Raw genomic sequence first — 15,666 nt, 5'->3', positions numbered from 1 at the left:
CTGCGTGAAGCCGGGGATATTGCGGCTGGGAAGCCGTTCATGTTACAGAGGAAGTTCGGCGATCCACGGTATGCCCCTCTGGATCGGCTGCGGAGTTCGGCAGACGCATATATGGACTTGGCGGGGAGCGCTGCCGATGCAGCCAAATACTTCCAAGGTCAAATAGATCGTGAAGTGGACAAGCTGTTCTGGTCGCAGTTCAATGTTCCAGAGTGTCTGCTTCCATTGACTGATTTGCTAGCCGAATGGGCCGAACTGAATAGGTTGTCCGGACTCGCCATGAGGTCTGCCCTGGATTAGCTGTGGCCGGAAAAGCTGAAACCGAACTGCTATTTCAGCTTAGTGCAGCAGTTCCTTGGTGTGGTGCCGCGCATCAATGCGATGAAGAGGTCGGCATGCATAGAAGGCTCGCGGATGGCCCTTGCCCGTGTTAAAGCATACTGGGCGGAGATGGATGCTACCACTGTTGCGGCGCAAGGTTCGGCCATAGGCCGAGTGGCTGCCAAGCACTATTTCGAAGAGGTTCTCGAGGGTGCTCGTTTGATAGAGGCCCAGTGCTCGAAGAATATTATGTTTGAGTGACATGTATTCCCATTATAAACACAATATTTTTATGAAATTTATTAAGGCTGTGTTTATACTTTTGCCTGAAAGTAATATGATGCCTCCTGTGTGGCCATTTATGTATACATGTGTATAACCCGAAAGATTGCAGTCGTCGGCTTCAGCCCCCACGCATATAATGCGGAGGTGTTCGCAGAAGACACGTGTTCACACTTAACCCAACGTCTTGGTCCTATTAAGGAGGTGATAGTGTAGCGAACGAGGCAACCGGACTATAATGCTTTAACACTTTCACTTAGCCATAGGAGTTTGACGGTGGGGCTACTATATAGCCCCTGTTGGCTCCGCACTCGCCCGAATTAGGGGTGCGTACATGCCTGGCTGGGAAACGGCCGTTCGTTAAGGCGGAGGAATTCTAACATTCCGATAGGTCATCGAGTGGTTGACCAGTCTCACGCTATATCATGACAGTCAGTTTTCGGCTTTCTCTACTGAGGTGCTCGTCCGGATGACCCGGGGCACAATCGCAGTAGTTCTCCTAGTGCTACCTTAGCCGATAGAGCGGAATGTAAGGTACCAAAACATAGCAGCCGGGCAAACCCAACATTTGACCAAAGACATGATTCAGAGCTGATGCATATAAGGCCAAACTCGCGACGCCGAACACTCCCTAAGGTATTTAGTCTTTATGGTATAAACCGGGCCTAAATAGTGCCCTTTGTAAGAAGCCCCTGGTGTCCAGGTACGTGCATTATTTTGACGTGGCCACATGCCAAGACGCCAGCATCCTTCTCAATTGTGCTGAGAATCCGAGGGATGTGTATCAACAAGAGACAGTAAAAAAGGTTGACGCAGGGTCTTAATCTAAAAAGAATCCTCGGGGCGGGTCCCTGCTGCACGTCTGCGCCTGTGTCTCCGTTGTGCCATATCCTGGACGGGTGTAGCACGATGGTCATATGTAAAAGAGAGAAACTTAGGTGAAAAGTTGTCGTGCAAAAAGGTAGGTTTGAAGAAACCATGTGTAATTCAAGATGAGTAAAAATTGCCACTTGTCTGCGCGCGTTGAGCCCCTTGTATTTGTGATAGGGGTGTGGCTTATCAAACCTGTGTGAGTTACATATGGCTGTGCCGGACTCGCCTAACCGTGTCCATGGTCTTGACGACCTATCAAATGCTTTAGCTGGTGAGGCCCTTTTTAGTGTGCGGCTGCCAAGGCAGTCGCACTCTCTTCGGCGCGCAGGGATCGCTTAATATTTCCATTTACTATAATGATGCCATGTGGACCGGGCATCTTAAGCGTAAGGGAAGCATAGTGCGGTATTGCATTAAAGCGAGCGAAAGCTTCACGTCCAAGTAGTGCTTGATAGCCACTTTGGAATGGAGCAATGTGGAATGTTAAATGTTCGCTACAGAAGTTATCAGGGAAGCCGAATATAACCTCTAGTGGCAGGGAGCCCGTGCAATGAGCCCCTGGGCCTGGCGTTACTCCTTTAAGGGTAGTATTGCTTAGGCAAATTTTCGTTGGGTCTATCCCCATTTTGCGGATTGTATCCTGGTATATCAAGTTTAAACTGCTGCCACCGTCCATCAGGACTCGTGTAAGGTGGTATCCATCAATTATTGGGTCTAATACCAGGGCAGCCCATCCTGCACGCCGGATACTTGCTGAGTAATCCCGATGGTCAAAAGTGATCGGTTGAAGCGACCAGTGGCAGGACTCCGCGGTGATAGGCCCTTGGGCATATTTATCTGGGAGTGCCGCTTTGTGTAACACCCCGGATATGATTTACCCAATATGTAATCCAACTCTTGCCGTTTCCGGCCTTAAGTTATTTTATTTTCTCGGGTTCGGGTCTTTGTCTCCGTGTGTTGTTATCGTTGTCATGCATCTCATATCATGTCATCATGTGCATTGCATTTGCATACGTGTTCATCTCATGCATTCGAGCATTTTCCCCGTTGTCCGTTTTGCATTCCGGCGCTTCGTTCTCCTCCGGTGTTCATTTCTACCTTTCTTTCATGTGTGGGGATTAAAAATTTCCGGATTGGACCGAGACTTGCCAAGCGGCCTTGGTTTACTACCGGTAGACTGCCTGTCAAGTTTCGTATCATTTGGACTTCGTTTGATGCTCTAACGGTTAACCGAGGGACCGAAAAGGCCTCGTGTGTGTTGCAGCCCAACACCCCTCCATTTTGGCCCAAAACCCACCAAAACCCTCTCCATCATCTAGAGCGTTCGATCACGATCGTGTGGCCGAAAACCGCACCTCATTTGGACACTCCTAGCTCCCTCTATGCCTATTTAAAGACACCCCCGAATTTCTCCTTCCCCTTCCTCCCGAAACCCTAGATCCACTTCGTCCGCCGCCGCCGGACAATTTCTTTGACCGACGGACATGTCCGGCTAGCGCCGCCACCGCCACGTGGCGTCCTCCCGTTGGTCGCGCCGCCCTCGCCACCGCATCGCCTGTCCCCGCCGCCGCGCGGCCCGGGAGCCCGGAGCCGGCCCCCGCGGCCCGCTCCCTCGCGCCGCCCGCCTGCGCGCCTCTTCTCCCGCGCCGGCGAGCCGCCAGCTCCAGCCGCCGCCCGCCATCGTCACCGGCAACCTCCGCCGCCCGCCATCGCCACCGGCGACCTCCGCCGCCGCCAACCTCCACCGGCGCCGCCCCGGCCACCGGTGCCCGCCGCCTCGTCGCGTCGCTCCGGCCCCTCACCGCTCGGATCCGGCGCCCCAAGCCCTCTCCGGCCGGCCTCGACTCCGTCTCCGGCGAACCTCGTAGATCGCGCCGGCCAGATCTGGATCCGAATCCCGTCTGGGTTGACTTTTCTGCCCGAAACCCTAATTATTTGCTCATGTTCATCATGTCGTAACTCCTCATCTGTAGCTTTGTTTGGGCATATAGCATATCAAAATGTTCGTCTCAGAGAGCACATCATTTCATCTCATTGCATCATTTTCATTTGAGTTTATCTTGATGGCCGAAATGCTGTTAGAAGAGTGCTATTTGAGATAATTGTTAGATCTGCTGCTCCAATTAGATATTTGTCATTTTTGCCATGTTTGTTGTGTGCATGATATGCCCCTGAGCTCTACATGAGTTTTGTTATATGTTTTGCCATCTATCCAGAGGTGAAACCCATGTATTTTTGTGATGTGTGTGGTGACTAGCACAAGCTTGCAAAGTGGTGCATTCGTTAATGCTGATTTCAGGGACTTAGCATTTCCACTAAGTCCTTGACCTGTTTATCTCATATTGCCATATGTTCATGTTGTTTCCTAGTGATCCGTGCCTCTTTTGAGGATGATCAGTAAGGATGTTTTGTTAATCTTGTAGTGCTCTATCCATCCATGTATTTGTTTGCAATTATGGAGCACCCTAGCTTGAGTCAATCGAGCTCTACTTTTGTCATTTCGTGAATCTGGGCAGATTGTCTACTTGTTAGCAATTTTGCTGAGGATGTTGTAGTTGATCCGTGCATGCTATGTTATTGTTCTTGCCATGTCTAGCTTATATTTTGTATATTCTTGATGGGTGCATGCTTAGATTGTCATGACATGCTCTGTAGTGAGTGCATCGAGCTCGTAAACATGCCTACTTGATATCTGTTTCAGCATGCTCCAGTTTTCACTAAGTCTGAGAACTGATTATGTTTTTGCCATGTTCACATGCTTCCAATTGTATTTTCTGATCCCTTTTGGCTCAAGGTCACTAAGGGACTTTTGTTAAGCTCTTTGAGTAGCTCCATGCCATGCTTTACTTTGCCATGTTCAGGTCCTGTAGAATATTGTTTTCATGCTCCAAAGAGTGCTACCTGATCTGAAATTCCAGACAAGTGTTAATTTCACTAAGTCTGAGATCTGTTTGCCAAATGCATTTTTGCCGTGCTTGTTTGATCCCGTTAATGGATGAATTGGACGTAGCTCAGTGCTAGTCTTTTGTTAAGCATCATGAATGGATCCCTGCCATGTATTTTTATGCCATGTTTGGGTGCTGCAGCATGTTCATCTTGTTGCATTTATATGGCTACTTGCTGTAAATCGCAGAACGTGGTCATATTTGAATTGCTTGCCATTTCCAAACCGTAACTCCGATTCCGGCGTTCTTTATATCGTTTTCAAGCGATTTCATCTCATATTTCCAGTGGCACACTTGGATTTCCAAGTTGAGGCCAGGTTCGTGCATTCCTTGTTAAATCTTGCATATGCATCCCATATTGCATCCCGCATAGCATACCATGTTTTGCATCATATTGTTTGAGTCTTGCACGTGGTTGATTGTGTCCTTGTTGCTTGTTTGTCTTGTTTGGGTAGAGCCGGCAGACATGTTCGCTAACGTGGAGCCCGTTGAGTTTGCTTTCGAGGATCCAGTCAACTCTAACAACTTTGCAGGCAAGATGATCATACCCTCGAAATCACTACTATCTTTGCTTTGCTAGATGCTCGCTCTTTTGCTATGCCTATGCTACGATGCCTACCACTTTCTTATCATGCCTCCCAAATTGCCATGTCAAACCTCTAACCCACCATGTCCTAGCAAACCGTTGATTGGCTATGTTACCGCTTTGCTCAGCCCCTCTTATAGCGTTGCTAGTTGTAGGTGAAGATTGGAGACCGTTCCTTGTTGGGATATCATTATATTATCTTGTTATATTAATACATCTATATACTTGGTAAAGGGTGGAAGGCTCGACCTCTCGCCTAGTGTTTTGTTCCACTCTTGCCGCCCTAGTTTTCGTCATATCGGTGTTATGTTCCCGGATTTTGTGTTCCTTACACGGTTGGGTGATAAAGGGAACCCCTTGATAGTTCGCCTTGATTAAAGCTTTTCCAGCAATGCCCAACCTTGGTTTTACCATTTGCCACCTAGCCTCTTTTTCCCTTGGGTTTCCGGAGCCCGAGGGTCATCTTATTTAGACCCCCCCGGGCCAGTGCTCCTCTGAGTGTTGGTCCGACAAAGTAGACTGTGGGGCCACCTCGGGGCAACTTGAGGGTTGGTTTTACTCGTAGGATGTCTCATCTGAGTGTGCCCTGAGAACGAGATATGTGCAGCTCCTATCAGGATTTGTCCGCACATTCGGGCGGTGTTGCTGGATTTGTTTTAACTTGTCGAAGTGTCTTGTAGAACTGGGATGCCGAGTCTGATCGGAATGTCTCGGGAGGAGGTCTATTCCTTCGTTGACCGTGAGAGCTTGTCATGGGCTAAGTTGGGACTCCCCTGCAGGGATTTGAACTTTCGAAAGCCGTGCCCGCGGTTATGGGAAGATGGGAATTTGTTAATGTCCGGTTGTAGATAACTTGATCCTTAACTTAATAAAAATGAATCAACAGTGTGAGTTACCGTGATGGTCTCTTGTCGACGGAGTCTGGGAAGCGAACACGGTGTTGGAGTAATGCTTGTTGCAGGATGTCCTCTAGTTACTCACTCGCGCTTTGCCTCCTCTTCTCGCCCTCTTTGCGAACAGGATAGCCACTATATATGCTAGTCGCTTGCTGCAGCTCCACATATTTACCTTGCCTTACCTTTTAAGCTTAAATAGTCTTTATCGCGAGGGTGCGAGATTGCTGAGTCCCTGTGGCTCACAGATTACTTCCAAACCAGATGCAGGGCCTGATGATTCCGTTCCAGATGACGCGCTTGAGCTCAAGTGGGAGTTCGACGAGGACTCACGCCGATACTACGTGTCTTTCCCTGATGATCAGTAGTGGTGCCCAGTTGGGGTGATCGGGACCGTGTCGCATGTTGGGTTATCTTTTATTTTGGCGCCGTAGTCGGGCCATGAGTGTCTGTTTGATGTAATGCTATTTATGTACTTTGATTGACATGGCGAGTGTAAGCCAACTATGTATCTCCCCTTTTATTATCTATATTACATGGCATGTTGTGAAGATTGCCTAACTTGCGACATTGCTTTCAATGCGGTTATGCCTCTAAGTCGTGCCTCGACACGTAGGAGATATAGCCGCATCGAGGGCGTTACGCTTTGTTTCTCCCCTTTGTCACGTGTAAAACATTTACTGTTTTGACTTCTGGTGGAAATTTTCTTGGTTCCCCAGTGTCTTGCTTGAGAGGCTCATCCTCGTCTTCGCTTGGTGTATCTTCCCCCTTGTGTACATCGTTGAGCTTGCCGGACTGCTTGAAGACCCAACATTCTCTGTGGGTATGATTAGCAGGTTTACCGGGGGTGCTATGGATCTGACATACTTGATCTAGAATTTTGTTTAGGCTGGACAGTTCGTCTCTGGCGCCTTTAGAGTGTGGCTTTTGTTGACTTGGCCGAGAGCTTTTGAATCCGGCATTTACTGCCGTGCTCTTCATGTTGTCTCTTTATTCCAGTGTTTATTAATGTTGTTGCGCCGTGATTTCCTGTTTCTATCTCTAACTTCGGATGTACTGGGATCACTGGTGCTGCATCTGGCTAGCCAGCTATCTTCACCCGCATAAAAGCGGGTCATGAGGCTTATTAATGTTGCCATTGTTCTCGGCTTTTCTTGGCCGAGGTGTCTGGCAAGCCATTTGTCACGGACGCTATGCTTAAAAGCTGCCAAGGCTTCGGCGTCCGGACAGTTGACTATTTGGTTCTTTTTAGTAAGGAACCTGTTCGAAAGCTTTCGGGCTGACTCTCCGGGTTGTTGAGTTATATGACTCAAATCATCCGCGTCCGAAGGTCGGACATAAGTCCCTTGAAAATTTGCCCGAAAAGCGTATTCAAGCTCTTCCCAGCTTCCAATGGAGCTTTCGGGGAGGCTTTTAAGCAAGTGCTGAGCTGGCCCTTTGAGTTTGAAGGGTAAATACTTAATGGCATGGAGATCATCTCCTCGAGCCATATGGATATGGAGGATATAGTCCTCAATCCAGACCCCAGGGTCTGTTGTTCCGTCGTATGCCTCAATGTTTACGGGTTTGAATCCCCCTGGAAATTCATGGTCCAGTACCTCGTTGGTGAAACATAGGGAGTGTGCGGCACCCCTGTATCTGGGTGTACCGTAGTGTTCGAATGTTTGTTGTGTTGTATTGTATGCTGGAGCGCCCCTGCGTGGTCCATAGATGGATCTAGTTGCGCCGTCCTTTTGATGCGAGCCCTCGCATGGATCACGTATTGGCTTATGTGCGGCATTGCTTGCCACTCTATGTTGGCCGTGAGGTCGTCTATCCGGCCAGGTGGCCGTTTTAATTTTTGGTTGCGGGGGATCTAAGGGCTCCTCATCGAATTCGGGTAGCAACTTCCGTTTTGGGTAGCTTTTGGTGGGGTGATTACCGCCGTACTTCGCTGCTGCGTTGAGTACTTTGCTCCATCTGATTTCGAGTGTGTCTTATGCAGCCTTGAGTCTTTGCTTCTGCTTTTTTAGACTCCTCGCGGTGGCAACAAGTCTTTGACGGGCATTTTGTTGCTCCGGGTGTCGGTGTCAAAACCGACGGATCTCGGGTAGGGGGTCCCGAACTGTGCGTCTAGGCCGGATGGTAACAGGAGGCAAGGAACACGATGTTTTACCCAGGTTCGGGCCCTCTTGATGGAGGTAAAACCCTACGTCCTGCTTGATTAATATTGATGATATGGGTAGTACAAGAGTAGATCTACCACGAGATCAAGGAGGCTAAACCCTAAAAGCTAGCCTATGGTATGATTGTTGTATGATGAAGTTGTCCTACGGACTAAAACCCTCCGGTTTATATAGACACCGGAGAGGGTTAGGGTTACACAAAGTCGGTTACAATGGTAGGAGATCTTGAATATCTGCATCGCCAAGCTTGCCTTCCACGCCAAGGAAAGTCCCATCCGGACACGGGACGAAGTCTTCAATCTTGTATCTTCATAGTCCTGGAGTCCGACTGAAGGTATAGTCCGGCTACCCGAACACCCCCTAATCCAGGACTCCCTCACCGGGTGTCTGTCCGGTGTGAAGTTGTTCGGACTATTATCTTTGGCAAAGTCATATTGTTCGGCTTGATCCTTCGTGTTGCCGTGGTCCGGCAATGGTTCCCCCTGCTCTAACGCTGGGTCTGTATGATCGTTGTTTCTGTCGAGGCGGGATTTGGAGCGGCGTTTACGCCATCGCTTTGACTGCTTCTCGAGGGGACAATCCTTCGTTGCGTCCTTCCGTTCCTCGTCGTCATTTTCTTTTGGTGTGTTCACCATGTATACGTCATGTGGTGAAGTGGGCGTCCAGTGCCTTGTGGGCAGTGGTTCCTCTGCGTCACCCGCATCGCCGTCCATACCGTCGATGTCTTCGGAGTCGAAGTCGAGCATGTTGGTTAAGTCATCGACAGTGGCTACTAAGTGGCTGCCTGTGCGATCTCTTGAACACTATCCGATGGTAGCGCTAAACCGTACTCATCGTGACCGCGTGACGCACAAGGCAGAGGCTCGAATCCGTCGAAGATCAAGTCTCCACGGATATCGGCCGTGTAGTTTATGCTTCCAAACCTGACCTGGTGGCCAGGGGCGTAACTTTCAATCTGCTCCAGATGGCCAAGCAAATTGGCCCGCAGTGCAAAGCCGCCGAATACAAAGATCTGTCCGGGGAGAAAAGTCTCACCCTGGACTGTATCGCCATCAAAGATAGTAGGAGCCATCAAGCCTAACGGCGACGACACAGAGGAACTCTCAATGAAAGCACCAATGTCGGTGTCAAAACCGGAGGATCTCGGGTAGGGGCTCCCGAACTGTGCGTCTAAGGCGGATGGTAACAGGAGGCAGGGGACACAATGTTTTACCCAGGTTCGGTCCCTCTTGATGGAGGTAAAACCCTACGTCCTGCTTGATTAATATTGATGATATGGGTAGTACAAGAGTAGATCTACCACGAGATCAGAGAGGCTAAACCCTAGAAGCTAGCCTATGGTATGATTGTATGTTGTCCTACGGACTAAAACCCTCCGGTTTATATAGACACCAGAGAGGGTTAGGGTTACACAAGGTCGGTTACAAAGGAGGAGATATCCATATCCGTATTGCCTAGCTTGCCTTCCACGCCAAGTAGAGTCCCATCCAGACACGAGACAAAGTCTTCAATCTTGTATCTTCATAGTCCAACAGTCCGGCCAAAGGATATAATCCATCTTTCCGGAGACCCCCTAATCCAGGACTCCCTCATGGACCCTCCCGGTGGACCCCCGGAACCCTTTCGGTGGTCCCGGTACAATACCGATAAACCCCCGAACACTTCTGGCGACCGAATAAGGACTTCCCATATATAAATATTTGTCTCCGGACCATTCCGAAACTCCTTGTTACGTCCGGGATCTCATCCGGGACTCCGAAAAATATTCCCATGTACAAACTTTCCTATAACCCTAGCATCATCGAACCTTAAGTGTGTAGACCCTACGGGTTCGGGAATCATGCAGACATGACCGAGACATCTCTCCAGCCAATAACCAACAATGGGATCTGGATACCCATGTTGGCTCCCACACATTCCACAATGATCTCATCGGATGAACCACGATGTCGAGGATTCAATCAATCCCGTATACAATTCCCTTTGTCAATCGGTATGTTACTTGCCTGAGATTTGATCGTCGGTATCCCAATACCTCATTCAATCTCGTTACCGGCAAGTCACTTTACTTGTTCCGTAAAACATCATCCCATGACCAACCCCTTAGTCACATTGAGCTCATTACGTTGATGTCTTACCGAGTGGGCCCAGAGATACCTCTCCGTCATACGGAGTGACAAATCCCAGTCTCGATTCGTGCCAACCCAACAGATACTTTCGGAGATACCCGTAGTGCACCTTTATAGCCACCCTTTTACGTTGTGACGTTTGAAACACCCAAAGCATTCCTATGGTATCCGGGAGTTGCACAATCTCATGGTCTAAGGAAAAGATACTTGACATTAGAAAAGCTTTAGCGGACGAACTACACGATCTTGCGCTATGCTTAGGATTGGGTCTTGTCCATCACATCATTCTCCTAATGATGTGATCCCGTTATCAATGACATCCAATGCCCATGGTCAGGAAACTGTAACCATCTATTGATCAACGAGCTAGTAAACTAGAGGCTTACTAGGGACATGTTGTTGTCTATGTATTCACACATGTATTACGATTTCCGGACAACACAATTATAGCATGAACAATAGACAATTATCATGAACAAGGAAATATAGTAATAACCATTTTATTATTGCCTATAAGGCATATTTCCAACAGTCTCCCACTTGCACTAGAGTCAATAATCTAGTTACATTGTGATGAATCAAACACCCATAGAGTTCTGGTGTTGATCATGTTTTGCTCGTGGAAGAGGTTTAGTCAATGGATCTGCGACATTCAGGTCCGTATGCACTTTACAAATATCTATGTCTCCATTTTGAACATTTTCATGAATGGAGTTGAAGCGACGCTTGATATGCCTGGTCTTCTTGTGAAACCTGGGCTCCTTGGCAAGGGCAATGGCTCCAGTGTTGTCACAGAAGAGAGTCATCGGGCCCAACGCATTCGGAATAACTCCTAGGTCGATAATGAACTCCTTCATCCAGATTTCTTCATGTGCTGCCTCCAAGGCTGCCATGTACTCTGCTTCACATGTAGATCCCGCCACGACGCTTTGCTTGCAACTACACCAGCTGACTGCCCCACCATTCAAAATATACACATATCCGGTTTGTGACTTGGAGTCATCCAGATCTGTGTCGAAGCTAGCATCGACGTAACCCTTTATGACGAGCTCTTCGTCACCTCCATAAACGAGAAACATATCTTTAGTCCTTTTCAGGTACTTCAGGATATTCTTGACCGATGTCCAGTGTTCCATGCCAGGATTACTTTGGTACCTTCCTACCAAACTCACGACAAGGTTTACATAAGGTCTGGTACATAGCATGGCATACATAATAGACCCTATGGCCGAGGCATAAGGGATGACACTCATCTTTTCTCTATCTTCTGCCGTGGTCGGGCATTGAGCCATGCTCAATCTCACACCTTGCAATATAGGCAAGAACCCCTTCTTGGACTGATCCATATTGAACTTCTTCAATATCTTGTCAAGGTACGTGCTTTGTGAAAGACCAATGAGGCGTCTCGATCTATCTCTATAGATCTTGATGCCTAATATGTAAGCAGCTTCTCCAAGGTCCTTCATTGAAAAACACTTATTCAAGTTGGCCTTTATGCTTTCCAAGAGTTCTATATCATTTCCCATCAATAGTATGTCATCCACATATAATATGAGAAATGCTACAGAGCTCCCACTCACTTTCTTGTAAACACAGGCTTCTCCATAAATCTGCGAAAACCCAAACGCTTTGATCATCTCATCAAAACGAATGTTCCAACTCCGAGATGCTTGCACCAGCCCATAGATCGAGCGTTGGAGCTTGCATAACTTATCAGCATTCTTAGGATCGACAAAACCTTCCGGCTGCATCATATACAATTCTTCCTTAAGGAAACCATTAAGGAATGCCGTTTTGACGTCCATTTGCCATATCTCATAATCATAGAATGCGGCAATTGCTAACATGATTCGGACAGACTTCAGCTTCGCTACGGGCGAGAAGGTCTCATCATAGTCAACCCCTTGAACTTGTCGATAACCCTTAGTGACAAGCCGAGCCTTATAGATGGTTACATTACCATCCGCGTCTGTCTTCTTCTTAAAGATCCATTTATTTTATATGGCTCACAAATCATCGGGCACGTCAGTCAAAGTCCATACTTCATTTTCATACATGGATCCTATCTCGGATTTCATGGCTTCAAGCCATTTTTTGGAATCCGGGCTCGCCATCGCTTCTTCATAGTTTGAAGGTTCACCATTGTCTAACAACATGATTTCCAGGACAGGGTTGCCATACCACTCTGGTGCGGAACGTGTCCTTGTGCACCTATGAAGTTCAGTAGCAAACTGATCTGAAGTTTCATGATCATCATCATTAACTTCCTCTCTAGTCGGTGCAGGCACCACAGAAACATTTTCTTGAGCTGCGCTACTCTCCGGTTCAAGAGGCAATACTTCATCAAGTTCTACTTTCCTCCCACTTACTTCTTTCGAGAGAATCTCTTTCTCTAGAAAGGATCCATTCTTGGCAACAAAGATCTTGCCTTCGGATCTGAGGTAGAAGGTATAACCAATAGTTTCCTTAGGGTATCCTATGAAGATGCATTTTTCCGATTTGGGTTCGAGCTTTTCAGGTTGAAGTTTCTTGACATAAGCATCGCATCCCCAAACTTTCAGAAACGACAGCTTAGGTTTCTTCCCAAACCACAATTCATACGGTGTTGTCTCAACGGATTTCGACGAAGCCCTATTTAAAGTGAATGCGGCAGTCTCTATAGCATAACCCCAAAATGATAGCGGTAGATCGGTAAGAGACATCATAGATCGCACCATATCCAATAGAGTGCGATTACGACGTTCGGACACACCATTACTGAGGGAGTCCTGGATTAGGGGGTATCCGGACAGCCGGATTATATCCTTTGGCCGGATTGTTGGACTATGAAAATACAAGATTGAAGACTTCGTCCCGTGTCCGGATGGGACCCTCCTTGGCGTGGAAGGCAAGCTTGGCAATACGGATATGTAGATCTCCTTCCTTGTAACTGACTCTGTGTAACCCTAGCCCCCTCCGGTGTCTATATAAACCGGAGGGTTTTAGTCCGTAGGACAACATACAATCATACCATAGGCTAGCTTCTAGGGTTTAGCCTCTCTGATCTCGTGGTAGATCAACTCTTGTACTACTCATATTATCAATAATAATCAAGCAGGACGTAGGGTTTTTACCTCCATCAAGAGGGCCCGAACCTGGGTAAAACATCATGTTCCCTGCCTCCTGTTACCATCCACCTTAGACGCACAGTTCGGGACCCCCTACCCGAGATCCGCCAGTTTTGACACTGATATTGGTGCTTTCATTGAGAGTTCCATTGTGCCGTCGCCGTAAGGAAGGATTCCTCGTCTCGTTGTTAAAAACAACATTACCGCCGGGGGAGCCCTGGCTGTCGGCCAAACTCTCCGGCTAGGCAGTTTCATCATGACCGCCCGTTCGGCCGCTGCACCGACGATGACTTCTCGGGTCATCAAAAACAGCCTCCACGTCGGCTCGGAATTTGCCAAGCAGATGGATCCAATGGAGCTCTCTTCCCTAAACGAGCTCTTGGATCGTATCGCCGCCTTGGGAGTCGCTACAGACTATGATCGGATTGGGCTTAAACCCGATCAAAGGGAGATTAACTCTCCACTGGTCACCCATCATATTGCGGTGGTGGAGGAACAATGCGGCGATTCTTCCTCTATCTTGAGGACTAACTATGTCCGGATTCCTGAACTCTCCGAGCCGGACACCCGTTTAGGGGAGGACATCACCCAAGCTGTGAACCTAGAGTCAGGTAGTGGGCCAGACTTATCGGTCAACATCCCGGAATCTGAACTTCCAAGATCAGAAACTCCTCGGCCCCTGGGTCTCAGATCGGGTAGGGGTTCAGACTCAAATCCACCCACCCACCCAGACATAGACGATCTTTCCCACATCAGGCAAGAGCCCCATGAAACAGTACACCACTATTGGGCCAGATTCCTCCTTGTGATGAACAAGGTTAAGGACTGTCGCGAGGAAGACGCAGTCTCATTTTTCTGCAATAATTGCACGGACAAGGGAATCCTTAACGCCTTAAGTCGCCGTGACATATCACGCTTCGCTGACTTGGCGTCCATAGTACGAAAGTACTGCGCGATGGAATGCGCCTGGAAAACCGAAACGAAATTTTGGGATAATCCGGCTTGGAATATACATCCAGTCTGAAGTAAAAGGGTGCACTATCATAATACACCCGAGTTAGTTACAAAGAAACAAAAACCCTCTACAGGGCATGGAACCGTATTGGAGGGATGGCTCAACGGCCCCTCCAAAATTCATAGTACAAGATATACCACACCAACACACAACCTTAGAGCATGTTGGGTACTCCGGCAGGTGGCCAAAAGTGGTGAGGATCTTCTCATCCCAAATACCACAAAGCATCATCCCGTGGATAACCATACGATATTAACAGTCTTCGAAACCTTCACATCAAATAATAGGCGCAAGCGAACACTCCGCAGCCTCGCCGAAATCTGCCACATGGCAGCAATGAACCCATGGAGTGACACGGCTATTACCTTCAATGCAGTGAGGAACCTAAATTCCAAACAACCCGAGCACCAGCTGCACTGGTCCTCAGTCCAATTGTGGATGGCTTTCAACTCACCAAAGTACTCATGGACGACGGTAGTGGATTGAACCTCATCTATGAGGAAACTCTTCAAAAAATGGAAATAGACTGGAACCGCATTGAGCAAAGCAGCACAACCTTAAGAGGAATCATCCCTAGTCGGGAAGCACGTTGTGCCCGAAAAATCACACTAGATGTGGTACTCGGCACGCCGGAGAACTATAGGTCCGAAGAAATTACATTCCAAGTGGCCCCGTTCAGTAGTGGATACCACACCCTTTTAGGACGGGAGGCGTTCACGATCTTCCAAGCTACCCCATTATGGGTACATGAAGCTCAAAATGCCTGGGCCCAACGGAATCATCACTCTCGCTAGTGATCCGGACACAGCACTCCGCGTCGAAAACAAAACAACCGCATTGGCCCTCGAGGCATTGCCCGAAGCCCTTTCGGCCGAGGAGTTAACTGCGCTACGCTCCATAGTGGACAGGGACGACGTGATACTTGACAAGAGATCCAAGTCCACCTCTTTTAAACCAGCGGATGAAATAGTCAAATTCCAAGCCCCCCAACGGACCCTACAAAAATAGCCTCCATCAGGGAACAGCTAAACCCCGTCATGGACGCCGCACTACGGGAGTTCCTGCACGAGAGTTGCGACACATTCGACTGGCACCCCTCAGACATGCCAGGAATCCCATGCAGGCTGGCCGAGCACAGCCTCAATATTCTAAAGGGATTCAAGCCGGTCAAGCAGACTCTTCGGCGTTTCTCTGAACCTAAGAGACAAGCTATGGGAGAAGAACTAGCCAAGTTATTAGAGGCCAGATTCATTAGAGAAATAAAACACCCGGACTGGCTAGCAAACCTGGTGATGGTACCAAAGAAGGACAAATCCTAGCGCCTGTGTGTCGATTTTAAGGACCTCAACA

Source organism: Triticum urartu, chromosome 5 (assembly GCF_003073215.2).
Source record: "Triticum urartu cultivar G1812 chromosome 5, Tu2.1, whole genome shotgun sequence".
Taxonomy (NCBI): Eukaryota; Viridiplantae; Streptophyta; class Magnoliopsida; order Poales; family Poaceae; genus Triticum; species Triticum urartu.
This window is presented reverse-complemented; position numbering follows the sequence as displayed.